At 39.5% G+C, this 26,670-nt stretch overlaps 1 pseudogene; it reads right to left on the reverse strand.

Moving 5' to 3' along the window:
- Positions 1 to 2,393: 2,393 nt before the first annotated feature.
- LOC127244127 (bifunctional dihydrofolate reductase-thymidylate synthase 1-like) lies at positions 2,394 to 17,169 on the reverse strand (annotated as a pseudogene).
- Positions 17,170 to 26,670: the final 9,501 nt, after the last annotated feature.

A 26,670-nucleotide genomic window follows, 5' to 3' on the forward strand; every position in this document is an offset into this window, starting at 1 on the left:
TTTTATAATAATATCATTATATTTATAATTAAAATTTAAAATATAATAATAATATTAATAAATATAAATAATTATTAATAATATTGAAAAATAATAATACTATTAATATTTTTTTATTTATATTTTATATTTTATAATTTTTTATTATATAATTATATATAATTTAAATTTTTTATTATTTATTACAATATTTTTATAATTTAATTATTTACTATATTTATTATTTTAATTATTTTGATATTGTAAAATTTTAATTAATTATTTATATATATGATTTTTATATAATAAATAAATAATAAATATATCTAAATAAAATTAAAATAAAACTTAATTATTTTTAAATAAAATTTAAATTTTTAGAAATATTAAAAATGAGTATATATAAACATGCGGTTCAAACTGTAATAGACGGTTTTTAAATCGAAATCCGCGGTTTATAAACCGCAATCGAAATCGTCAAACCGTAATCGAAATCGTCATTCGGAAGGTTCGATTTCGATTTGATATTTTGACAAACCGTAACCGACGGTTTGAACCGTTTGGGCAAGTCTATCCGAGAAGAGAGAAAGTTGAAAGGATAACTCGACCCGAACCGAATTCCGGGCCGGCCCAAACTACACGGATCCGGATTGACCCAAAAACTGCAACTGGTATGTTACATCGTATTCCTATTTTATATTTGTTCATTCAAATTATCATTTTCTTTTTCATCCATATCATTCCAAAATATTCATTTACTATTTAAAAACTAATCATAATATTTTTGTTAAGTAAGAAAAAAAAACCAATGTATAGGATTTATTGAGAATAGACTTATAATTGGATTAACGTATAGTCTAATGGGCCTGATAATGGTAGTAGAGTCTTAAATGAAGTCGGGCGAAGAAGGATGAGACGGCCGATAAGGAGGTCGGACAAGATAAGGTCGGGCGAAGAAGGATGAGACGGCCGATAAGGAGGTCGGACAAGATAAGGTCGAGCGAAGGAGGATGAGACGGCAGATACGGAGGTCGGACAAGATAAGGTCGAGCGAAGGAGGATGAGACGGCAGACACGGAGGTCGGACAAGAGAAAAGATTTGTTAATTGGTCGGGCTAAAAGAGGTCTGTTAATTTGTCGGGCGAAGAAAGCTCTGTTAATTGGTCGCTCAATTAAGCGACCTGTTAATCGCCTGATCGATTGGCCGGTCATTTGGTCAAACAGTAGTGCAGTCGCTTGAAAGGGCGGTCAGTTGGTCGCTTGATTGGGCGACCAATGAATCGTCTGGATGGACGATTGTTCAGCTGTTTGAAGGGACTGGACGGTGGTCGCTTGATTGGGCGACCAATGAATCGCCTGGACGGACGGTTGTTCAGCTGTTTGAAAGGACTGGACGGTGGTCGCTTGATTGGGCGACCAATGAATCGTTTGGACGAATGGTTGTTCAGCCGTTTGAAGGGACTGAATGGTGGTCGCTTGATTGGAGGACTGATGAATCGTCTGAACGAATGGTTGTTCAGCCGATTGAAGGGACTGAATGGTGGTAGCTTGATTGGGTGACCAATGAATCGTCTGGGCGAACGGTTGTTCAGCCGTTTGAAGGGACTGGATGGTGGTCGCTTGATTAGGCGACCGATGAATCGTCTGGACGAATGGTTGTTCAGTTATTTGAAAGGATCGAATGATTGTCGCTCGAGTGGGCAATTAATTAGTCGTTTGGCCTAGCGACCAGTTAGTATCTGGATTGGTCGGTTGGTCAATCGTTGGGTTATTCGATACGTTCAGTTAGTGGATGATCCAGACGGTTTCTCAGTTGGCTGGTGATTTATGTCTGAAAAGACGGTTAAGGGAAGTTACAGCCGGCGAGCGGATCGAACAAGTGGAAGGCGGGTAAGAGGAGACGCGGCAGCAGGTGTGCTCGTCGGACGAAAAACAGTTCTGAGACGGTTGAGAGAAGTTACAATCGGCGAGCGGATATGAAGGCACGACCTGACTGTGGCGGTTGACATAGGTTTTAAATAGGTCTGTTTATGACGTAAAGAAACCATCTTCAATTGATATCGAATTGCTTCTGAAGATCACCATTTACTTTTTCAATTTGTAGTATTTATTTTCCTAGTTTATGGTGTCTAGGGATTCTAAAATCTCAAGCATTTTATTTTTATCAAATTCGAAGATAATTTTTTATTTTCAAATTTTACTTTTTATTGTTGAAAATCGGTATCTAACATTTAGAAATTCCAATTACGATTCCTAGAAAAAACATGAAATCCACAACAAAGTTCCTTCACACGAAATTCTGCTGTTCACGTTACAATTCAACATGCATTCATTATTTCGTATTTGTTCATATCCATAATAATAGTAATAATAATTTCATAAACAAATAACATACAATACATAAATCCACCTTACTACGCTTTCAATTCAGTATCCTACAATAATAACAAAATTTTTAAAATAATTTCTCACGACTAATAAACTCAGCTATTAAATTGATAGTTTGCTCACAATAAATTTGCAGACAGACAACCACAAGTCTCACATGAATCCACAACATGTAATTTTTGTAAATGCAGCAAATTATGATCAAGAACATACAGCTGCAAAAATATGGTATTTTCTGATGAGGCTCATAGTTATTGATTTCGAAATCTCCAGCCACGAAAGAATCGATGTCGTTTTTCCGGCGGTTGATCTTCAGCGTCTGTTAGGCAATGAAACAGGAATAAGTGATCACTGATATACACACAACATACATACATACATATATATATATATATATATATGCAAAACTACACAAAACCTATATTTTACAAAATTGCTCCAAATCTTCTGTACTTTAAAAAATTGGTCAAACTCTTTTGCAATTTCATAAACTCTGCATCACATCACCTCCATTTTTAAATTCTGAAAATTATAAATACATTTATTCTTCTTATATTTAATCTCAAAAAACCCTAAATATACTCCTAAATAGTTCCTTTTATCTGGTTTCAATAAATGGTTTTTTTAGTGTTGTTGATGTATATGTATTTTTTTCAACAAAAATAAAGTAAAATTCAAAGATATAGAAAATATCCTTAAACTTGATTAATTAGTGCCTGAGATTAGGAATCTCTAAACACTGTATGGTACAGAAAATAAACTGGAAAATAAAAGACTGAAATTTAAAGTGGTGATCCCCAAATCTGACTTTGCTTTGTTGAAGTTGATTGAAGATACCTTGCCAAATGATGATCCAAATCCTTAAATATTCCCTGGGAAACCGTACTGAAAACCGTCACCCGAACGGTTACAACGTCTCCTTCTCAACCGTCTTCCAACCTTTCTTATGCTGACACGTGTCCCCAGCAGACCAAAATTCCCTATATTTCACTCCTTGAGCCGACCACAGACCTTCCGCTCTTTTGGCCCGACTTCGTCCTTCGTCCGACCTACTTCTTCGCCCGACCCCACTTGGGCCGACCTCCATATCAACCGCCCCCTGTCTTTGATCAAAGGCCTCCGTGTTTGTCCGACTCCTCCTTCTATCCGACCTACAGTTTACCCGACCTGCGGATATCCCATCTCAACGACTTTCCGTCTCGAGGACCTCCCGACTTGAAAACCTTCCGACTCATCGTCTTCCCGTCTTGCGGACCTCCCGACCTGAAAACCTTCCGACTTGAGGTCTTTCCGTCTTGCGGACCTCCCGACCGGAAGACCTTCCGACTTGAGGTCTTTCCGTCTTGCGGATCTCCCGACCTGAAGACCGTCCGACTTGAGGTCTTTCATCTTGAGGGCCTCCCGACCTGAAGACCTTCCGACTTGAGGTCTTTCCGTCTTGCGGACCTCCCGACCTGAAAACCTTCCGACTTGAGGTCTTTCAGTCTTGCGGATCTCCCGACCTGAAGACCGTCCGACTTGAGGTCTTTCATCTTGAGGGCCTCCCGACCTGAAGACCTTCCGACTTGAGGTCTTTCCGTCTTGCGGACCTCTCGACCTGAAGACCTTCCGTCCTGAATTTTTCTTAGAAATAAATAAATAAATTTATTTTCCTTGATTTCCTCACGGTGTCCTTCAGCCAGCTCAATCAACCCTATAGCCAGGCCCATTCCTCGTTTTACCTTGGGCTTTTAACCTAATTCTAAATTTCGTACGTAACAACTTGCCCGCCGCCAAGGGACTTTCAAACGCCAATAAATGTTTGGAAGTTCATAAAGCACTACCTTCTCGAGAAACTCCCTTAGCAACTACACCAGTTACTGCAACACTCCTGGTTTATTCCTTCTTCGCAATACAAGCCTGTGTGAATCACAATCCCAAAACATTCTAACTATGGCGAATCAATACATTCCTGCCCTTCCTTTCGACGGAACCCTTCCAGAAGGTCCATTTTCAGCCTCGAAAGTACTAACTCCGACGATCCGTCCATATTGCACTACTCCCGAAGATTCAAATCGGATGAGGGAAGTTTTGGAATCTCGCAACGCCTTGGCTATCAACAATCCCAACTATCAAGCAGTTCGCATCCCTGATCTCCATCATCACATGGAAATGATTGAAAATCATGCAGCAACCATACTTCCAGACCTTGGTTGGGATAACATATTTTCCAATCAACGAAAAGTCTTTTCAAGATTGCGTACCATTGTTGACCGTGAACATCAAGCCCTAACAGACATGCAAGCACGTACCCACCAAGATCTAGATGACATGCAAAGCCAATGGGAAAGGTACCGACCAGACTTGGAAGATCTTATTGAAGAAGAACCAGAGCTAATATCCACTCACTGGGATGAAAAGTCTGATTCAGAGACAGAAAATTTCTCACAACTACACGATGACTAACAGAAATGAACCTTCCAGTAGGTTCGAACCCCCAAAAATGGGTTCTGAATAATATGTGGTTTCAGGCAGTTTTGTTATCTGAAAAGGCAGGATAATACCTCTTCAGATATTTGGCATTAATACAATCATGTACTCTTCTACCTTCATGATTTACAATAATGAACGCGCCATTTCCAATATCTTTTTGAACAATGTATGGTCCTTCCCAATTCGGTGACCACTTTCCCAATTGATCAGTTTTCTTATATGTAGGAAGAATGGTCTTCCAGACTAGGTCTCCTTTTTGGAATGTCCTGTGAAGAACTTTCTTTCCGTAACTCCTTGCTCTGATTTCACTCTGTTTCACACTTCGATCTATTGCATGGAGACGGTTAACATCCAAATCTTCTAACTGCTGCAACATAAGTTGTTGGTATTCCTTTGTAAGATCACTATCAGTAAATTCTGTTCGGCCGGATGATACTCGAATTTCGGCTGGTAAAACAGCATCTTGGCCAAACGTAAGTTGGTACGGTGAGAACCCTGTGGCCGTATTTCTGGTATTTCTATGTGCCCATAAAGCCTGAGACAATAACAAATGCCACTTTCTTGGGTTCCCTTCAATCATCTTCTTTATAATCCCAATGATAATCTTATTTGCTGCTTCCGCCTGTCCATTGGCTTGGGGATAATAAGGTGAAGAATGATGTAACCGAACACCGAATTCTGCCAAGAAATTAGAGAACCTTTCCCCTGTAAAGACCAAGCCTTGGTCGGTTGTTATAGACTGAGGAATACCATATCTGTAAATAATTTGGTGCAAAACGAAGTCTATCACTTCTTTCTGATCCACATTTTTCAAAGCAACCGCTTCCACCCATTTGGTAAAGTAATCAGTCGCGACCAATATGAAACAGTGATGTTTCGATGAAGCAGGATGTATCTTACCAATAATATCCATAGCCCACGATTTAAAAGGCCATGGTTTTGCCAAGAATTGTAATTCGGTTACTGGCAAATGATTTAAGTTTCCATGTCTCTGACATTCCTGGCAGCCTTTTGCAAATTGTATGCAATCCTCAAAAATCTTAGGCCAGAAAAAACCCAAGCGATGAATGGCCCATCTCATATTGAGACCTGCCCGATGAGCTCCACATATCCCACCATGTACTTCTGTCATCACTTCTAGAGCTTCTTCAGATCCCAAGCATTTCAAAAGTAAACCTTCAAATGATCTCTTGTACAAAATTCCATTTATCAATTGAAAACGTAAAGCCTTCAATCGTATCGCAATTGAAACACTCGCACCAGGATTCTGTAAATACAGGATAAGCTCCGTTCTCCAATCGGACACTGTTTCGCCATCGGACTTCTGTCCGATAAAAACTTCGCAATCGGGCTCCTGACCGACCGTCTCCTGCCCGACAGGCTCGCAGTCGGGCTCCTGTCCGACACTCTCCTGCCCGATCATAACTTCACAATCGGGCTCCTGACCGACAGCCTCTTGCTCGACCGTAACTTCACAGTCGGGCTCCTGTCCAATATCCTCTTGCCCGTTCGTAACTTCGCAGTCGGGCTCCTGTCCAATATCCTCTTGCCCGACCGTAACCTCGCAGTCGGACTCCTGACCGATATCCTCTTGCCCGACCGTAACTTCGCAGATCGGGTCTGTCTTTCCTTCTATGCCCGACTTGACCTCCGACCACATATCCTCCAGAATTCCTTTACATGCCCTTTGAGCCAATTCATCAGCACGTTGGTTTTCTTCCCTCGGAATGAACTCAATTATTACTTCTGAGATTTTTGTCAGTAACCGACTCACAATGTCCCTATATCTGCGAAGATGAGGGTAATTGCACACATATTGATTGTTTACCTGGTTGACTACTAATTGAGAATCCCCCCTTATGATTACAGACTGGACCTTCCTGGCAATTAAAGCCTCCAAACCCAAAATTAAAGCTTCATATTCTGCCGAATTATGGGTCATGGATTCCAATCGTAGTTGTAAGTTGATCTTTTGACCATCAGGTCCTTGCAAAAAGACCCCTGCCCCCGATTTGTTTCCAGAGGTAGAACCATCAAAGAACATCAACCATGTTCTGGTACTTATATAAGGCACACATCCGACCTGTAGATTATCCGGATATGATGCACAACTAAATGGTCGGACACTATCACAAAGAGAATACCCGACTTGTGAGAATTCTGCCAAGAAGTCGGCTACTGCTTGTCCCTTAATTGCCCTCAGTGGGGAATGGTGAAGATCGAAAGGAGCCAATTTGATGGCCCATTTCATGAGTCTGCCCTTCATAGTAGGTCTCTGTAAAATCAATTTGATGAGATCCACCTTTGATATGACCTCAACTCTTCTGGGCAGCAAATAATGCTCGAGTTTAGTGCAAGCGAAGACCAATGAATAACACATTTTTTCTGGGATAGTGTAATTCAGTTCTGGTCCTGTAAGGGTTTTACTGAGATAGTAAATTGCCCTTTCCTTCCCGTCATCACCATCCTGCGCCAATAAACAACTAACCACTTCATATGTATTTGCCAAATAAAGTTTGAGTGGCCGACCTTGTTTGGGAGGCATCAAGACTGGAGGGTGAACCAATGCCTGCTTGATAGCATCTAAAGCCGTTTGTTGGTCGGGACCCCATTCAAAGGCAATTTTTCCAGCTTTCAACAATTTAGTAATGGGTCTGACCTTGCCAGCAGCATTAGAAATGAAACGCCTCAAATAATTCACCTTACCCAACAGACTTTGGATTTCTGTAACCGTCTTGGGTGGCCGACTATCAAGAATGGCTTTAGCCTTGTTGGCATCAATTTCAATTCCTCTCTCATGAACTAAGAATCCTAGAAAGCTCCCGGCTGATATTCCAAAAGCACATTTGGTTGGATTCATCTTCAACTTGTACTTCTTCATTCTTTCAAATGCCTCTTCAAGATCTCTCAAATGTTCGTCAAAACTGGCAGATTTAACTATAACATCATCAATATACACTTCCATAGATCTGCCAATTAAATCATGAAAGATTGAATTCATGGCTCTTTGGTAAGTTGCCCCTGCATTCTTTAACCCGAATGGCATGACTGTCCATTCATAAATACCCAAAGCCCCTGGGCATCTGAATGCTGTCTTAGGAATGTCTTCTTCTGCCAAGAATATTTGGTTATAACCTGCATAGCCATCCATCAGACTAAGGATTTTATGCCCTGCTGCTGCATCTATCAGCATGTCGGCCATAGGCATCACGTATTCGTCCTTAGGGGTAGCTAGATTCAAATCCCTGAAGTCGATGCATATCCTTATCTTACCATTTTTCTTGACCACTGGCACAATATTAGCCAGCCACTCCGCATAACGGCAAGGTTGAATGAAACCCACTTTGAGAAGTTTTTGGATTTCTTCCTTGATTTGAGGCATCAGATCTGGACTCATTCGCCTTGGAGGTTGTTTGTAAGGTTTACAACCTTCTTTGATGGGCAATCGATGCTCTATTAGACTTCTTGTCAAACCAGGCATCTCTGAATAATCCCACGCTAAACAATCAATGTTGTTTCTAATAACTTCAAGCATCATTGTTTGTTGCTCTTTAGACAAATAACCACTTAACCTGATCACTTTTGGAACCAATTCGGTTCCTAAATTAAACTCCAATAACGGGTCTTGTGATGAAGCTGTTGGTTCTGTTTTTTCTAATAAGTCGGGCCAACGAAATTGTTCATCTTCTTGGAGGTGAACATCCAGAATCTCTTTATTATTTTCTACTTTATGTAATAACTGTTTTAAATAGAACTTATTAATAAGAGAACTACATACTTCTAAAGTTGTATCTTCCATAACAAACAACTTATACAGAAATGGGTGTGGCTTTATCATGAGCCATACAATAAAGGTGTTCTTTTAATAGAACATCGAGTTCTGGCCAGTGACTTTATAACCCTTGTTTGGGTATTCCCTGGCCATATACAACTGAGACATCGGAGCCAAATGACTAGAATAAAACACTGACTCTTCCACTTGTTCTGTTACGTCGAATGGGTTGTCATTCGCTTCCATTTTAAAGACCTGATTTCCTTCCCAGAACATTAACTGTTGGTGCAAGGTTGATGGCACACATTGAGAGGCATGAATCCAATCTCGTCCCAGCAAAAGAGAGTATGTAGTATCTGCGTCCACAATAAAGAAAACAGTGGAAATTTTCTTTGGTCCGACCTCAATTGTGGCAACCATCATACCTTCAGGCTTGGTCGGCTGCCCTGTAAAACTTGTCATTTCGAATTCCACAGGGGACAGATCATGAATCCCTTTCCCTAGCTTCTTGAGAGTCTTCAATGGCATAACATTAAAGACTGCTCCATTATCCACGAAAACCTTTGTGATTGGTTTCCCACAAATGTGAGCATTAACATACAGGGGTTTCAAATGGGAGTTCGCACCCTCTGGAATAGGAGGAAACACAATTGAAGGTGCTTCCGACTGAGGCTCAGAATCTGTAATCTTTGCCCACTCTGTTTCCTCTAATTCGCCATCTGCCAAGAATGCCCATAAAGGTTCGTCCATAGTATCATCTACCAGACTCGCCCACGTCGGTTCCTCACTCATCTGGTTAACCTCTGTCATTCGACAAGGGATTCGTGGTCCCAGACGAGATTTAACAGATCTTGAATTTTCCTCTGCTTCTTCCTTCGTCTCATTTCGAGATTGAACCGTCAAGGATTCAATACGAAATTCTTCCAGAGATGGATTGATGTTGATCCGTTCACAATGTTGGCATCTAAAACCTTTAATTATTTCATCTGCCATTCCTTTACCTTTCCCCTGTCCCGACGAACTTCTTTTGGTATAGTCGGAAGCTCCTAATCCGTCCTTCGGTTGCTTTCCTGACCAGACCCGACTGGACCGACTTATTGGAGACTGAATGGCCGCTCCCTGCTCGTCGGTCGTTTGTTCTGTAAAGACTCTAATGGACTGATCTCCTGTCAAGTGGTCGGCCGCATTTTGTTCGTCGGTTCTTTGTTGCACTGCAGGAACTCGTTTCCCATACTTTGCAGCATACCTGCGTTTGGCATTGCGAATCTGTGTACGATTCATACCTGGGAAACGAGGATCTATATCAACGGGTAAAGGCTTTTTATTTCGAGCCCAATCGTTCCCGACTGAACCCGTTTTTCTGGTCGGGTGGTCTCTCACTAAAACCTTTTCCTTCACTTCCACGTTAAAAGAACCGTCTGGACGGTCCCATTTTTCAGCGACTGGCCTTTCAACAACCTTGAGTCGTTCTTCCGGTCGGCTGCTATTTGGCTGATTCCCTTTCTTTTTTCTGGGACTTGTCTGAGTTTGCTCCCCTGTTTGTCCACTATTGACCGAACTTTTCCTTGTTTCCGAACTTGGTTGGATGTCAACCATTGCAGTTGTTACTTTCGGAAATGGTTGCTGGTCTACACCTAAAGTGATGTATTTGAGCCGACCTGTCTTGATGGCTTTTTGAATTTCCTTCCTAAAATGAGTACACTGACTTGTAGTGTGTGTGAAAGAATTATGCCACTTACAATATGGTCTCCCTTTGATTTCTTCTTTAGTGGCAAGTCTTTGGCCCTTTGGAATACGGATCTGCCCATCAGTCAATAGGATATCAAAGATTTCATCAGCTTTCGAACTATCAAAGGTCGGTTGCTCCGTTCCTTCAGATCCTGGTACTGGCTTCAATTTAGGACATACATACGGTTTTCCAGAAAGGATTTCGGCTGCCATCTCTTCTGACTGATTAAAATCAAAGTCGCATGTTTCTGTTCCCATACTCGCCATATGTTGGCCTCTATTACGCCTGTTATGCTGATCTTCCTCTCTGAACAAAGACTCTAGACGTCCTGCCTTGGATGCAAGATTTGCCAAATCCTCAACATCCAGGGCAGTGAGTGCCTTTCTTAAACGATTATGCATATTCCGGACCACTAAATTGGTCATCTCTTTCTCACTGATTACCGTAGGACATCGTCCCTTCATCAATCGCACCCTTTCTATAAACTGTGAAGCAGTTTCTTCTGGATACTGTCTCAATTCAAGTAAATCAGTTAAAGAAACAACTGGTAAAGGATTAAAGAATCTAGCGTGAAATGCCATCTCCAATCCTTCCCATGTCTGAATTTGTCCAGGAGGTAGACTTACAAACCATGAAAACGCCGTTCTGGTAAGAGACAAACCAAACAGCTGTAACTTATAAAAAGGGTTATTGCCAACCTCTCCTAATTGTGCTGTGAACCGACCAACATGTTCTATGGTGGAAGATCCGTCCTCCCCTGAGAATGCATGAAAGTCGGGTGGTCGAAAATTCCTTGGGAGAGGGTGTTCATGAATGATCCTTTCTGGGAAAGGTCTTTGATATGCAGGGCGGTTAGCCATCTGAGGAGTTAATCCATACTGATCCCTTAATATATGTGCAATCTCATCAGGATCTACATGAAAGCGTTGATGATCAGGAACCTGGAACGGATCCTGCACAGGAATATGAATCGGATCATGTATATATCCTTCAGGCCTGTCCTCCCTTGTATTGTTCGGCTGCGAACTGGTAACCCTTGGTCCCAGTGGAACATTGTTGGGAAAAGTCAAAGGAGTTTTTCCCCGATCCATTCGGTTGGGATTTGTGGCACTTGGGAATGTACTATCCACGAATGATGGCCCTGCGCAATTAATTTGTTGATGTAGTTTTTCAACAAAAATAAAGTAAAATTCAAAGATATAGAAAATATCCTTAAACTTGATTAATTAGTGCCTGAGATTAGGAATCTCTAAACACTGTATGGTACAGAAAATAAACTGGAAAATAAAAGACTGAAATTTAAAGTGGTGATCCCCAAATCTGACTTTGCTTTGTTGAAGTTGATTGAAGATGCCTTGCCAAATGATGATCCAAATCCTTAAATATTCTTTGAAGAAAACGTTCAGAACCGTCGCACTGTTTCACCAACCGTTCCCACCAGTTACAGAACTCAGAACTGCCTCTTTCATTGACACATGTCTTTAACCGCCTCGCCAACCGCATAACCCAACGACAGACCAACCGACCAATCTAGATACATAATTGGTCGCCAGATCAAAAGACTCACTGGTCGCCCCATCAAACGACCACTATTTGGTCTCTTCAATCGTCTGACCTATCAACAGACCTTTCTTCGCCCGACTTCCTTTTTCGACCGACCCCCATAGCAGCCAACCTTTGTATCAACCGACCCATTTATCCGACTGCGGATAATCCGACCTGCTTGCCCGACCGCGGACCATCTGACTTGCTTATCTGATTGAGAACCAACCGACTGAGAACCCACCGACTGACTCTGGATACCTTATTATTATTATTATTATTATTATTATTATTATTATTATTATTATTATTTTTTGTGCTTAACAATAAGCCTCCTCCTCAAGACTCCTAAACATCACTTCCAGTGATGTTTTAGGAGTTTGCAGGCCGGCATCCGAGGCTACGTCAGCCTCAGATCCGACCTCCATCCTTCGAGGCTACGTTGGACCCGACCTCCATTTATCGCGGACTGGTGCTGGCCTGGACGTTGGTCGATCTTGCACTACCATTGTATTCAGACTCCCGTCCGACTTATTCCTCCTTTCGGCCACTGTTGTTCTGTCATTCTTTTGCTCGCCTGAAAAGTTATGGTCGGCGACCTGACCCGTGTCCGTCCATTCGGCGGGGTCCTCCTGACCTGTATCCGTCCATTCGGCGGGGTCCTCCTGACCTGTATCCGTCCAGGTTACGTAGTCCTCCCGATTTTTGTCCGTCCAGTCGACGTGGTCTTCTCGATCTGTATTCGTCCAGTCGGCGTGGTCCTCCCGACCTTTGTCCATCCAGTCGGTGTGGTTGTCCCGACTACGGTCCGTCCATTCGGTGTGGTCCTCCCGACCATGGTCCGTCCAGTCGGTGTGGTCTTCCCGACCATGGTCCGTCCAGGCGTCGTGATCCTGCCGACCTGTCTCCGTCCATTCGGTCGTCCCTGGTCGGGCCTGTCCTCCTGTTTGGTCCTGTTTCCAGTCTGTCTGACTGGGTATATGCTCAGGAATGGCGTTGTCCGTTTGGGGGCATGACATTTCTGGCGGTGCAGGAACCGAATTCAACATGAATTTTGATTGCTCCATCAAGTTTTGCATTGCGTCATGTATTGCCTGCAGATTTGCTATCTGCTGGTCGTACATTTGCCGAAAACATGCTGTAAAACCTGCTGTCAATTCGGCCCGTAGTTGGGAAGCTTCTTCTGCCGTGATAAAGCCAACGGCTGTACTGTGGAATTGAAAATTTGCCATATGGATCAGCAATTTTCTCCCACTGTGGTCGCCAATTTGTTGATGTAGTTTTTCAACAAAAATAAAGTAAAATTCAAAGATATAGAAAATATCCTTAAACTTGATTAATTAGTGCCTGAGATTAGGAATCTCTAAACACTGTATGGTACAGAAAATAAACTGGAAAATAAAAGACTGAAATTTAAAGTGGTGATCCCCAAATCTGACTTTGCTTTGTTGAAGTTGATTGAAGATGCCTTGCCAAATGATGATCCAAATCCTTAAATATTCTTTGAAGAAAACGTTCAGAACCGTCGCACTGTTTCACCAACCGTTCCCACCAGTTACAGAACTCAGAACTGCCTCTTTCATTGACACATGTCTTTAACCGCCTCGCCAACCGCATAACCCAACGACCGACCAACCGACCAATCTAGATACATAATTGGTCGCCAGATCAAAAGACTCACTGGTCGCCCCATCAAACGACCACTATTTGGTCTCTTCAATCGTCTGACCTATCAACAGACCTTTCTTCGCCCGACTTCCTTTTTCGACCGACCCCCATAGCAGCCAACCTTTGTATCAACCGACCCATTTATCCGACTGCGGATAATCCGACCTGCTTGCCCGACCGCGGACCATCTGACTTGCTTATCTGATTGAGAACCAACCGACTGAGAACCCACCGACTGACTCTGGATACCTTATTATTATTATTATTATTATTATTATTATTATTATTATTATTATTATTTTTTGTGCTTAACAATAAGGTGGAACGGATTCTCCCACCGGTGTCGAAGATGCTTGCGGTTGTGACCCTGCCATATGGACCCTTCCGATGATTCGGCCGGATCTAAGACGTATGAAATTATCGCCGGAATTGGAATGAGCAAATTTGTCTTGCTCCCACTGTGGTCGCCAATTTGTTGATGTATTTTTTTCAACAAAAATAAAGTAAAATTCAAAGATATAGAAAATATCCTTAAACTTGATTAATTAGTGCCTGAGATTAGGAATCTCTAAACACTGTATGGTACAGAAAATAAACTGGAAAATAAAAGACTGAAATTTAAAGTGGTGATCCCCAAATCTGACTTTGCTTTGTTGAAGTTGATTGAAGATACCTTGCCAAATGATGATCCAAATCCTTAAATATTCCCTGGGAAACCGTACTGAAAACCGTCACCCGAACGGTTACAACGTCTCCTTCTCAACCGTCTTCCAACCTTTCTTATGCTGACACGTGTCCCCAGCAGACCAAAATTCCCTATATTTCACTCCTTGAGCCGACCACAGACCTTCCGCTCTTTTGGCCCGACTTCGTCCTTCGTCCGACCTACTTCTTCGCCCGACCCCACTTGGGCCGACCTCCATATCAACCGCCCCCTGTCTTTGATCAAAGGCCTCCGTGTTTGTCCGACTCCTCCTTCTATCCGACCTACAGTTTACCCGACCTGCGGATATCCCATCTCAACGACTTTCCGTCTCGAGGACCTCCCGACTTGAAAACCTTCCGACTCATCGTCTTCCCGTCTTGCGGACCTCCCGACCTGAAAACCTTCCGACTTGAGGTCTTTCCGTCTTGCGGACCTCCCGACCGGAAGACCTTCCGACTTGAGGTCTTTCCGTCTTGCGGATCTCCCGACCTGAAGACCGTCCGACTTGAGGTCTTTCATCTTGAGGGCCTCCCGACCTGAAGACCTTCCGACTTGAGGTCTTTCCGTCTTGCGGACCTCCCGACCTGAAAACCTTCCGACTTGAGGTCTTTCAGTCTTGCGGATCTCCCGACCTGAAGACCGTCCGACTTGAGGTCTTTCATCTTGAGGGCCTCCCGACCTGAAGACCTTCCGACTTGAGGTCTTTCCGTCTTGCGGACCTCTCGACCTGAAGACCTTCCGTCCTGAATTTTTCTTAGAAATAAATAAATAAATTTATTTTCCTTGATTTCCTCACGGTGTCCTTCAGCCAGCTCAATCAACCCTATAGCCAGGCCCATTCCTCGTTTTACCTTGGGCTTTTAACCTAATTCTAAATTTCGTACGTAACAAGTGTTAATTGAGGCTAAATATAAGAATCAATATATCGGGTTTAGAAAATGGAGATTTTGAAACTCTGTCGTAAGCAATTTTGTAAAATCACAAATGGGTTCTTTGCAGTTTTGCATATATAGATAGAATTCGAAGCTCCGGCAGTTCAATCGATGTTGTCTACAGTCGAACAAGATGTACTTACAGGGAAAGGTCTGGGAAGTTTTTTGAGCTGCTCCTGCAGAGGGATGATGTGAGTTTTGTAGACATGAGCATCCCCGATTACATGAACGAAATCGCCCGGTGCAAGGTCTGAAAGCAAGCAATGTCGAAGAAATCTATATAACAAGAAAGTGATAATAAAATGAAGAGCATTGGCGAAGAAGGTAAAGACATACCGCAAACATGGGCAATCATGCACGTCAACAGCGAATACGACGCTATTTTAAATGGCACGCCGAGACCCATATCTGCAGACCGCTGATACATCTGGCAGGAGAGCTCACCGTTGGCTACAAAAAACTTCGACACATCATATTTCAGTAATTCGATACCAACAATTCAAACATGTCTCAAAATTATTCGGAGTAATAGTAGTGTCATGGCAACCTGTGCAAACATGTGGCAAGGGGTAAAGCCATCAAATCAAGATCAGAAGGGTTCCAAGCAGAAAGGATAATCCGCCTGTCATCGGGTTTATTCTTTATCTTGTCGATAACATTACGCAACTGATCAAAACCTTGTCCAGTATAGTCAGCGTGCATTCCGGAGTATCTGTGGAACACAATTGAGAAGAGGAATGTTAATGTAAAGGATAAAAATGTTCTGTAACGGTGCTTCATATTTCCGATAGACTAACTTTGTCGCCACTGAAATCCGTATACAGGTCCCAAGTCACCTTCTTCCCTATCTTTCAAGCCAATGCTGGAAAAAGAGAATGCAAGAAAAGGTAAACAGAGCAATTCTTCATTACCTACAGCAGTTCATACAATTCGAAAACAAGAAAAGAAGGGTTGGTAAAGTTCCTGTCAAGGTATTCTCTAGATGCATTGCCGTCCCAAATATGTATGCCTTTTTCTTGTAGTAGGAGCAGTCAAATAATTGTCGAAACTCAAAGACATTATTCATTTGCAATATAAGCCGCTGTGTTAGGATTTCAAAGGCAGAGAAGCATTTAGTCGCAAGAAGAAACAAAAACGATGGATGTGATGAGGCAGACTGAAAACATCTTGCCTTTATTACCTTCTTAAACATTCCAGAGGTGGACATACTGAATTAATAGATAAAAAGATGCATATCATGGTGGGATTTATAAAGTGAATGTAAAAAGGTCGAAAAAATTACCTTGGCATTTGTTGAGCCACTGATGAACCACAAAAGCTCTTCTACCACTGCTCGCCAAAAAACTCTCTTTGTACCACAACAAGCATCAAGAAATTACAGTGGAAGTGGACAGAAATTATTGATTCTCTAGACTCATATTATTGAAGTGATAAGAATATATCAATTACCTTGGTTGTAAGAAGAGGGAAGGATTTTCGGAGATTAAATCGCATCTGGAAAATGTGTAGAGAAGGTATCAATAGGCAAAGCAAAAACACAGTTACGAAAAATCTCACCACAAATATCTCCCAGTTTATAATTTACCTGGCAGCCAAATTTCGAAAGTGTACCAGTCCCTGTACGATCATCCTTTACATTCCTATTTGATATAATATCTTCGACGAGTCTCAAGTATTGAAACTCTTCATGCTTGTCAAAAATAAATTTGGGCAGGAATGTGAAATCCGAGAGTGTGATTCTTTTTAATTGTGTTGCGCTACTCACAACACCTGAATTCTCAGGTCCTTCGGTGTAGGTCTTAAATCGGACATATGTTGCAAAACAATACCTGATGCCATTTTCCTCGATGGGGGCTGATAAATACCGTGGTTGATAAACTGAATTTTCAATAGGCGGAATAAAAGTGTCGCATACAATAGGAGTCTTAATCTCAGTTATGTGGATTGCATCACATTCTGGAGCATTCAATCCTTCCTGCATCCATACTGGATTGGTATATAGTTAATGGCCTCTCAATGCTAGCAGAGTCTTAAATGGGTTTGGGGACAAGGAGAGGTCGGACGAAGGAAAAGGAGATAGTAGGCATTTAGGTAGGTTGGCATGGAGGTCGGACAAAGGAAAGTCGGGCGAAGAAAAATGAGGCGACCGATACGGAGGTCGGAAAAATGGAAGACGGGCAAAGGGAGACGAAGCAGTGGACGTGCAGGTCGGTGAAAAGTAGTTCTAAAGCGGTTGGAAGGAGTTACAACTCGCAATCGGATATGAATGTACGACCTGATAACGACATTTGGGGGTTGACATGGGTTTTAAATAGGTTTTTCACAACCTAAAAGTGCATCTTCAATCGACATCAAATTCAGTGAATTTCTTTTTGGGATTATCCTTTTTACTTTTACAATATGTAGTTTATTTTTTCAAATTTTCTTATGTATCAGTGTCTAGGGATTCTTAATCTCATACATTTATTTAATTAAATTCGAAGATAATTTTTATTTTCGGATTTTACTTTTTATCGTTGAAAATATGCATCAACAACTATAAAATCATATTACAATAAATTTTATCACAAATAGTTGATATTTAAATATTTAAAAATAAGGTTTGTTTGTTTTTTTATTTGAAATTAGGATGGTGTTTTGATTTAAATAGTATTTTAATATATCTTTTTATAAGAAATAGTGTATTTATTAAAAACCTTACTAGATAAATAATAAAAACTTTAATTTGAAACAAAATACAACCATGCTCAAAATCTTTGCCATGCATAAAAACACTTTGCAATAACAATTTTTACTACTATAATATTTAAATTGTAAAGTATAAAATTTTTAAGGGTAATTAAATAATATTCGTTTGTATTTTAGTCAAAATGTATAAAATATCTCGTAAACATTTTATTGTATGAAATCTTCTTATGCTAAATTAAAGTAGGCACAAAACACTTCATCTGTTTAAAATTTGATGTTTGATTGTAAACACACATTTAATTATGTAAGTTTTACATGTTGAAAAATATAAGCTGATAATGAGGAAACAAGAAGGAAACTGAGCGGAGGAACACCTCTTTTCATAGAGCAAAAAACGGTCGGCAGTGCTCTGTCTTTTCCTATCGCTCCCAAAGATAAAATGATTTATATCTTCTCGAAGCAACACCACTAGCAAGAGGCCTGACGAACAAAGAAAGAGTAGGATAGTCGGTAGAAGAATGAGAGGAAAGTATCATGGAATGAGAGTGCCTAGGTTTGTGTGCATATAAGATTTAGGGTTACGGTCATGCTTATCAAGATTTAAATATGAAAATTAATTCTGAGATATGACTTATCTGTTAAATATGGATAGAATTTTTTCGGATTTCTCTATCTGACCCATGAGCTCACCAACTCAGTTCGACGTCTGATCCGAGTATGCAATTCAGTTTAGCACATAATTATATTACGTGGATAGTAATATCATCTCATCTATTTCCCACCCACCATAAGTTAGTTTTAAGAATAGGCTAAAACTATCATAATTTGATTTTCTGAATTTTCAAAACGAGAATTCTTACAATCTCCCACATAAATGGAATAGCTAATGCTTAGGTTGTAAGTGCACAACTCTGTTCAAAGAGATGTTATAGTATAGGACAATGCAGTTTTTGGCTTTGAACCTTCTTTTTTTGATACCTTCGTGTATGTTGGAGAGCTTAGTGAACTTTGGCTTAAACTATTCCGCCACAGCGTACACCTAGACAATGCTATTAATGATAACACCTCACCTCTCACTTGTTCTCACATTTCTTTTTGTTTTGAGCCATAGAAAACACCTTTGTCTTCGCAAGTGCTTCATTTGAAGCGGCCCCAACCTCGCACTTTTATATGTGACCTCCCAAGAGTATCCTGCCGTAATCTATTCATGATAGGTAGGGAGTTATTAAAAGTTCATCGCTTAACTTTCACCACTGATAGGAGAATCAACACTCGTTGCTCGCTCTTTTCTTCCTCAGAGAATGACGGAAGACGTGTCTTCTAAGTGTTGTAACGTGAACTTCTATAGCTTGGTTTTTCCATTGAACCAAGTTTGTGGGATCTCCACTTATCATGGTTGGGTGTCCATTAGAGTCGTTGTCAAGTGTGGTTTCAAACCCATTCATCCGAGAAACTTTAAAAATTGATCTTGGTTTAACTTTTTACTTAGCGGATCCGCTAGATTATCCTTAGATTTCACGTAGTCTAATGAGATTACCCTGGTGAGGTCAATTCTCGCATAATATTGTGTCAACGACAGATAAGTTGTGACTTGCTATTGTACATCACATTATGTGCCCTTTTAATTTCCGCAAGGCTATCACACTGTACCGTTACTGTGGGTACAAATTTCTTTCAACATGGAATCTATCAAAATAGTTGTCAAAGCCATTCTACTTCCTCTCATGCCTTGCCAAAGTCGATAAACTCGGATTCCATGAAGGATTGGACTATATATGTCTGCTTAGTCAATTCCTACGACAAAAACACTCCTCTGATTGTGAACATATATCCAGTCATGAAAAATGAGTCACTTTGATTTGATATCTAGTCAGCATAAGAGTATTATTCAAGAACTGGAAGATATTTCGAATAGCATAGCCCAAGGTTTTGAGTATGACCCCAAAATTCTTACAATAGCTATCCAATGATCCTTACTTAGATTTCTACTGTATCTACTCAGTTTGGTTACTGAGTATGCAAGATTAGAGTGATTACATATTGTTAGAAATGTAAGACTCTCAATTATCCTTGCGTGATCCAGTTGAGCTATAGGATCACCCTGATTTTTGCTCAATTTCACGCTTAGATCAAGTTGAGTTTTCGCTGTTAGCCTATCATTGGTGAAAAGTTTAGTCAATATTTTTGAAAAACAATGGGATTGTGTCAGAACGATTCATTCCTACATTTATTTCGTCCATACACTAAGTCTTTGATTATTTCTCTTGATCAACACATCATCTACATAGAGGCAAACCAATCCAAAGCTGCTGGTATCCCCTTCATAGTAAACACAGTTACACACTCATTGTATCTGTATCCATTTGACAACATAGTATTGTCGAATTTCAAATTCCATTACTTTAGCGCTTGCTCAAGTCCATATAGGGACTTGACCAATTTGTATACCTTACCCTCTTGGCCAGGTAGTACATATCCTTCGAATGATTTCATAGAGATCTCTTTCTCTAGGTCACCATTCAAGAATGCTATCTTGACATCCATCTGATGAATTTATAGATTGTGCAAAACAACAATTGTGAGAAGCACTCTAATTGAGGTGATCCTAGACACGGGAGAATATGTGTCAAAGAAGTTATCCTTCTATTTGATAAAACCCTTAACAATCAATTGGGTTTTAAACTTCTTGAGTGAGCCACCGGCTTTCTATTTTCTTTTGACGACCTACTTACATCCTAAGGGCTTGCAACTCTTTAGGGGATCGGTAAAGATCTAAGTGAAATTTCCATGATCAAATCAATTTCATCATTTATCGCTTTCTGCCAGAATTCAACATATGGCCTTGACAATGCCTCATTCTGTTTCCTTTTGAGGACTCACTTCCATCTTAGGGGCTTGCAACTCTTTAGGAGATTGGTAAAGATCAAAGTGTAATTTTCCATGATATAATCAATTTAATCATTTATCGTTTTCTGCCATAATTCAACATATGGTCCTGATAATGCATCTTTCATTGTCATTGGCTCATCATCCAACGTATAAGTGATGTAATCTGGACCAAAGTCCTTAGATATTTTCATCATCTAACTACGTCTCGGTTCTTCTTCCGAGAAATTAATCTAGTAGTCATTTCTCATTTTATTTTCCGAGAACATTTAGGAATGTCGTTCTTATTTTATAAGTACATCTTCAAAGAAATTTGTATTTCTCAATTCCATTGTCATCTTTTCACTATTAAAGGCATAGCTATAAACATACAGTCAACCATCTTTAGACCGATGTTGACTTTCCTTGGAAAAGGTACTTCCATTTAACCAAGTACCCCCACACTTTAAGGTATCCGTAGGAAGGCTCGCGGCCCTTCCAAAACTCATAAAGAGTTATGTCCTTCCTTTTTAGAAGAATCTTATTGAAGATATGATTTGCCATTAAAACTGTTTCCCTATATATTATGTGGTAAATCAGAACTTATTAGTAGAACATTCATCATGTCCTTCAGTGTTCGGTTCTTGTATTCTGCAGCACCATTCGATTATGTCAACTAAGGTGTCGTAGTTTGATAAATTATGTTTTTGGAAAGACAATATTCCAAAAATGGAGCAATACATTCTCTACCTTTATCGATTCGAGTTGCTTTGATTCGAGTGCAAACAGATTCTCAACTTCATTCATGCATTTCTTAAATGCTTCAAGAGGTAAGTTCTTGCTTCTCAACAAATATAGATAGCAATCGTGTACAATCATCAATGAAGGTGATAGAATACTTATTACTTCCTCTAGTTTGAATAAACTTTAAATTACACACATCAGAGTGACTCAATTATAGAGGTGTAGTGTTTCCTTTAACACATGACATACTTTTACACAACACACGCTGTAAGTATGCACAAGTAGCACGTATATTTATTATACACAACACATGTTGTGTGTAATAAAAATTATATGTTATTTATATATATTACATGTCAGCACTGTAACCCTTTCCATCATTGTGTCATAACAAAAATCTCGTTATTACTTACTTATTACTCCCTCAATTCCAACTTATTTGTCCACTTTAGTTGGGACATAGAGTTTTAGGTATTATTTAATTAGTCAATAATTAAAAACTTTATTAGTAAAAATAATATTATATAATAAAAAAATTATAAATTAAAATTAAAATGACTAAATAGTTTAATTAAAATAAAAAAATTATGAATTATGAATTTTAAAATGTATAAAAGTGTATAATTATATTTCCAAAAAAAATGACAAATTACGTGGATGGACCAAAATAGAGATAGTGAAAAATTATGTGGAACGAAGAGAGTAAGATTTACCATACAAATAACTGTGTGATAGCACAATATAAACTATAAAAAAGCACATTAATAATTGTTGTGAATTTATTCCCACGGTTGGATCTTCACTTAACATACAACCCGAGTCACACCTTATATTCTCTCCCTTAACCACCACTGCCTATTCCTATATTTATATATCTAGAAACTTCCCCCAAAACTAACCCTATATCAAACCCACAACTTAGTAACTAAATTTGTTAGGGTAAAGGATTAATGGGTTTGGGCTTGAGCTTGTAATTGGGTTAAAGGGTTTAGGTAAAAGAGGATTGGGCCGATCCGGTGGGCCGGGCTAAGGAGTGGGCCAGCTAATTATTTATCGAGGAACTCATTGGGTTCGGCCTCGAACGGCCAAAATTTCCAACACTTTCCATCTATTTTGGTCGTGGTTTAACCAAATTCCAAATACGTATTTACTAGATATAGACTTACCTAGCACCAATAGATTTCATTATCGCCTTTTGTCCCTCGCTGCATCTACAAACAAACGTTATACAGAAAATATATCGCAGATAGAACACACAAGTCCTAACATGCACCTAGATTGATTACTCAACAAGTTAGCACGTAGTACACATAAGCTACTACGAAAACAAGCATACAAGCAAGTTTAAATAGATTCAACGTAATGAATCTACAGATTCTAAGCAAGCAAAGAAGATATTGCACAATCCAGCAACATACATGCATATTCACAAATGGAACGCAACAACATGCTGAATACAAAAGTTAGAATCAAATAACATGGGCTCCACCTTATTTGATATCAACTAGAGAACGCATAGGCACACGAAACAATATAGTCACATAACTCTATGCCTTAGACACACAACTCTATAGCTCAGACACACAACTCTATAGCTCAGACACACAACTCTCAAGCTTAGACACACTACTCTATAGCTCAGACACACTATTTTACAACTTAGATACACTACTCTGCGACTTAGACAAACTACTCTATGCCTCAAACACACTACTTTACGGACTTAGACACACTACTTTATAGCTTAGACACACTACTTTACAGCTTAAGTACACGGCCCTACAATTCAAACATGCATCCCTACAACCTAAGCACGGAGTCCTACAACATAAGTATAAAGTCCTACAGCCTAAGCGCAAAGCCCTAAAACCTAAGCATAATGATGCGAACGCAACCAAAGGATTAGGAAACTCGCATATCACATAAAATAAAGAAATAGAAAGATGTGGAATTTGGTGGAAGAAAGAGAGATGAAGAGGATATAGATAGAAGAATACTTTGGTTTCTTGATTTACAAGGTTGATTGGATAGGCACCATGTGAAAACTAAGCAACACGCAACACAAAATCTCTAAACCAAACAAGGAATAAAGAAGGATAATATGGATTCTCGATCCATATGGTTGGTCGGATTAGCACCACGTGAGAACTAGGCAGCACACAACACAAAATTTCTAAACCAATCAAGGAATAAAGAAGAATAATCTGGATTCTCGATCCACATGGTTGGTCGGATGAGCACCACGCGAGAACTAAGCAGCAGACAATACAAAATCTCTAAACCAATCAAGGAATGGAATTGACGCAACAAGTGGTCCAACACCAATTGAGAGGCGACGAACTGTCTCAAATCACTCGGAAACAACCCAATTTGGAAAGATTACCGAGGATTGCATCACACAATCTCGAATAACCAAGGAAACAAGTCACTCTTGAAAGCAAAGAAATTTTATGAGAAATATCATGATTGTGTTTTTACAATGATAAACAAGGCCTTATATAGAGGTCCTTGAGGATAGAAGAAAAGGAAACACTAGAAAATAAGAAAGTAATTTAAAAGGCAACATGTAAACTAGGAAATAGAAAAATAAGAAAACAACTTATTAGGAAATATAGTAAAAGGAAACTTATACTATAAGGAAATAGGTAATATGGAAACTTGGACTCCTTCCATAATTATTGATATTTTTTGTTGGCAGTCTTGGTTGGTTATCTCGAATCTTCTAAGGCCATCTCCAACCCATCAACTCCATTTATCCAGTTTTAACTCCAACTATGCAGTTGCTACAGTAATTTTACTCCAACCATACCTCTATATTTCACTATTATTCTTCAAATATTCAATTTTTCCTATTATTTTAAACAACTTTTTATTTTTATAATTTAAAATAAAATTTTTAAAAATTTTAAAAAATAAAAATTAAATTTTTTAAAAAAATTTATAATTTTAAAAATTAAAAAATTAAAAACAATATATATATTTAGCAACGCCAAAAATTAAATTGGCGTTGCACTGTAGCAACGCAAATTTTTGGTGTTGGATTTGGCGTGGGTTGGAGACAACCCACACCAAAAATGCCAACCCAGCGCCATTAAAGGCGCTGGGTTGAAGATGCCCTAATGATGATCTTGGGATGATTAAGTGATCGGAGAATCAAACTTATAATACTTCATAGGTGGTCTATCTTTCGCAGTCTCTTCGATAATTGAATCCATGGTACGATTGTCCAAGAAAAACATAGCCATTTGAATCTTTTATACTCGGCTCCGGGTATTCATTTCAGCTAAGAAAATTGATGATTTAGTAGCTCTCATAATGGTCACATCATCTCCTCCCTCTTCAAAAGGTTGTTCCATCAACCGTTCATTTCCTACATTGAAAAGAGTTAAGTTAGAAACATAAAAAACATGTATATTGTACTTACCTTGTAACCCAAGTTAGAAGCATAGTCGCTTATGCACTCAATCAATTGAAATTGACCATTTTCTCGCGGGGATGACTTGGAATTTGTTTTGGTAGGATATCTCTCATTGCCAAGGTGCAACCGTATTCCATGGCCATGTCGAAAAATCACTCTCTGCGAATTGTTGTTGGCATGCTTTTTGAATTTTGAATTGCACAATTCCACTTGATGCTCTTTTTCTTTGTGAAGTTGTAGGATCTTGCACACTTGCTCTATAAAATATATGTGAGCTTGCTCATTGCTAGGCAATGGCACCAAGTTAAGTAGAGTAAGTGGATAAAATCCATAAACAACTTCAAAGTAAAACATACTAGTAGAAAAATATATGACCATAGCATTTGTGATCATGTCAATCTTTTCATTAGTTTGTGGATGATACAATATTGAAAATAGTAACTCAATACCAAACTCTCCAAAAACACTTTTCCAAAACCAACTAAAAAACTTTGTGACACTACTAGAAACAATAGTGATGGATAGTCCATGCAAACTCACAATTTTTTTGAAAAATAAGCTCGCAATATGCATGCCAACAATAATTTTGCAACAAATAAAAAAGTGAGCCATCTTTAAAAATCGATATACTACTACCATCACAAAATCCTTACCTTCCTTTGTTCGGGGCAATCCTAGGAAAAAGTCCAAGCTAACATCAACCCAAGGCATGTAGGGAACATTCTCGACAAAATCACACATCTTGACCATGGGTTTGGCTCGCCTCACCATATATCCAAAAATATGCTTAACACGATCAGCGTGTATTGCGGGCCAATAGAAGTTTTCCTGCAACAACTTGTAAGTTCTGGTGACACCGAAATGTCCTGTAATTCCATCTTCATAGGCTTTATTAGTAACCACAAGTCTAAACAATCCTTTAGGAATGATCCCCATTATATAAGACTCGCACAAAAATCCATCAAGAAAAAAGTTCTCATTAAATACAGATTCTTGACATCTTGAAAAAGATTCAATAAAGTCTAAGTCATGCTCATGTAACTGTTTCATAAATATTGAACCTATCAATCGTGATATGAAGATAGCATGTGGATATGTAGGCTTAGACAAAACATCACCAACCAATATTTCCATCCCTTTCTTGAACTTAATGATATAAGGAAATATTCTAATAAAAGCAATCCAACGAGCATGCCTCTTGCACAATTTATATTGACTCTTAATGTGCTTAAGGGAGTCGTGATCAATGTATATAAAAATTTCTTTAGCATGTAAGTAGTGTTGCCAAACCTATTGGGCTCGACTGAGTGGATACACATCTTCCTCGTATGTTAAAGAATTCAAGGAACTCTATTAATTTGCTTGTGAAAAGAGTCACTTGGCAGCCAGCTCTATATCATACATAGCTCCTACACTAATTGTTGATGCAACATATTTAAGTTCAAAGGTTAAATAAAATTTAGGAACTTTAAGTATATGTGCATGTGTGGCTGTATAATAAAAATACTCAAATGCATTCCCCCAACTAAAATTTTCTTCCTTTTGTATCACCAATATCAAAGGTGCGGGAATGTAACTAAGGATAGATCTCAAAAAGAATTTTGGAACTTGGAATTGGATTCCTTTCGTCTCATTGGCGTTAGTCTTATATGTTGCTTGATTTGGTAGTGCAACTCGGGGGATGTTATCAATTGAGTGCTCAATTTTTCTCCTAGGTTGCAATCCTCTGGGTAGATATTAGTAGAGACATCAAAAAGTTTCTACAAA

This window comes from Andrographis paniculata, unplaced genomic scaffold (genome assembly GCF_009805555.1).
Source record: "Andrographis paniculata isolate CXL003 unplaced genomic scaffold, ASM980555v1 Contig9END, whole genome shotgun sequence".
Taxonomy (NCBI): domain Eukaryota; kingdom Viridiplantae; phylum Streptophyta; class Magnoliopsida; order Lamiales; family Acanthaceae; genus Andrographis; species Andrographis paniculata.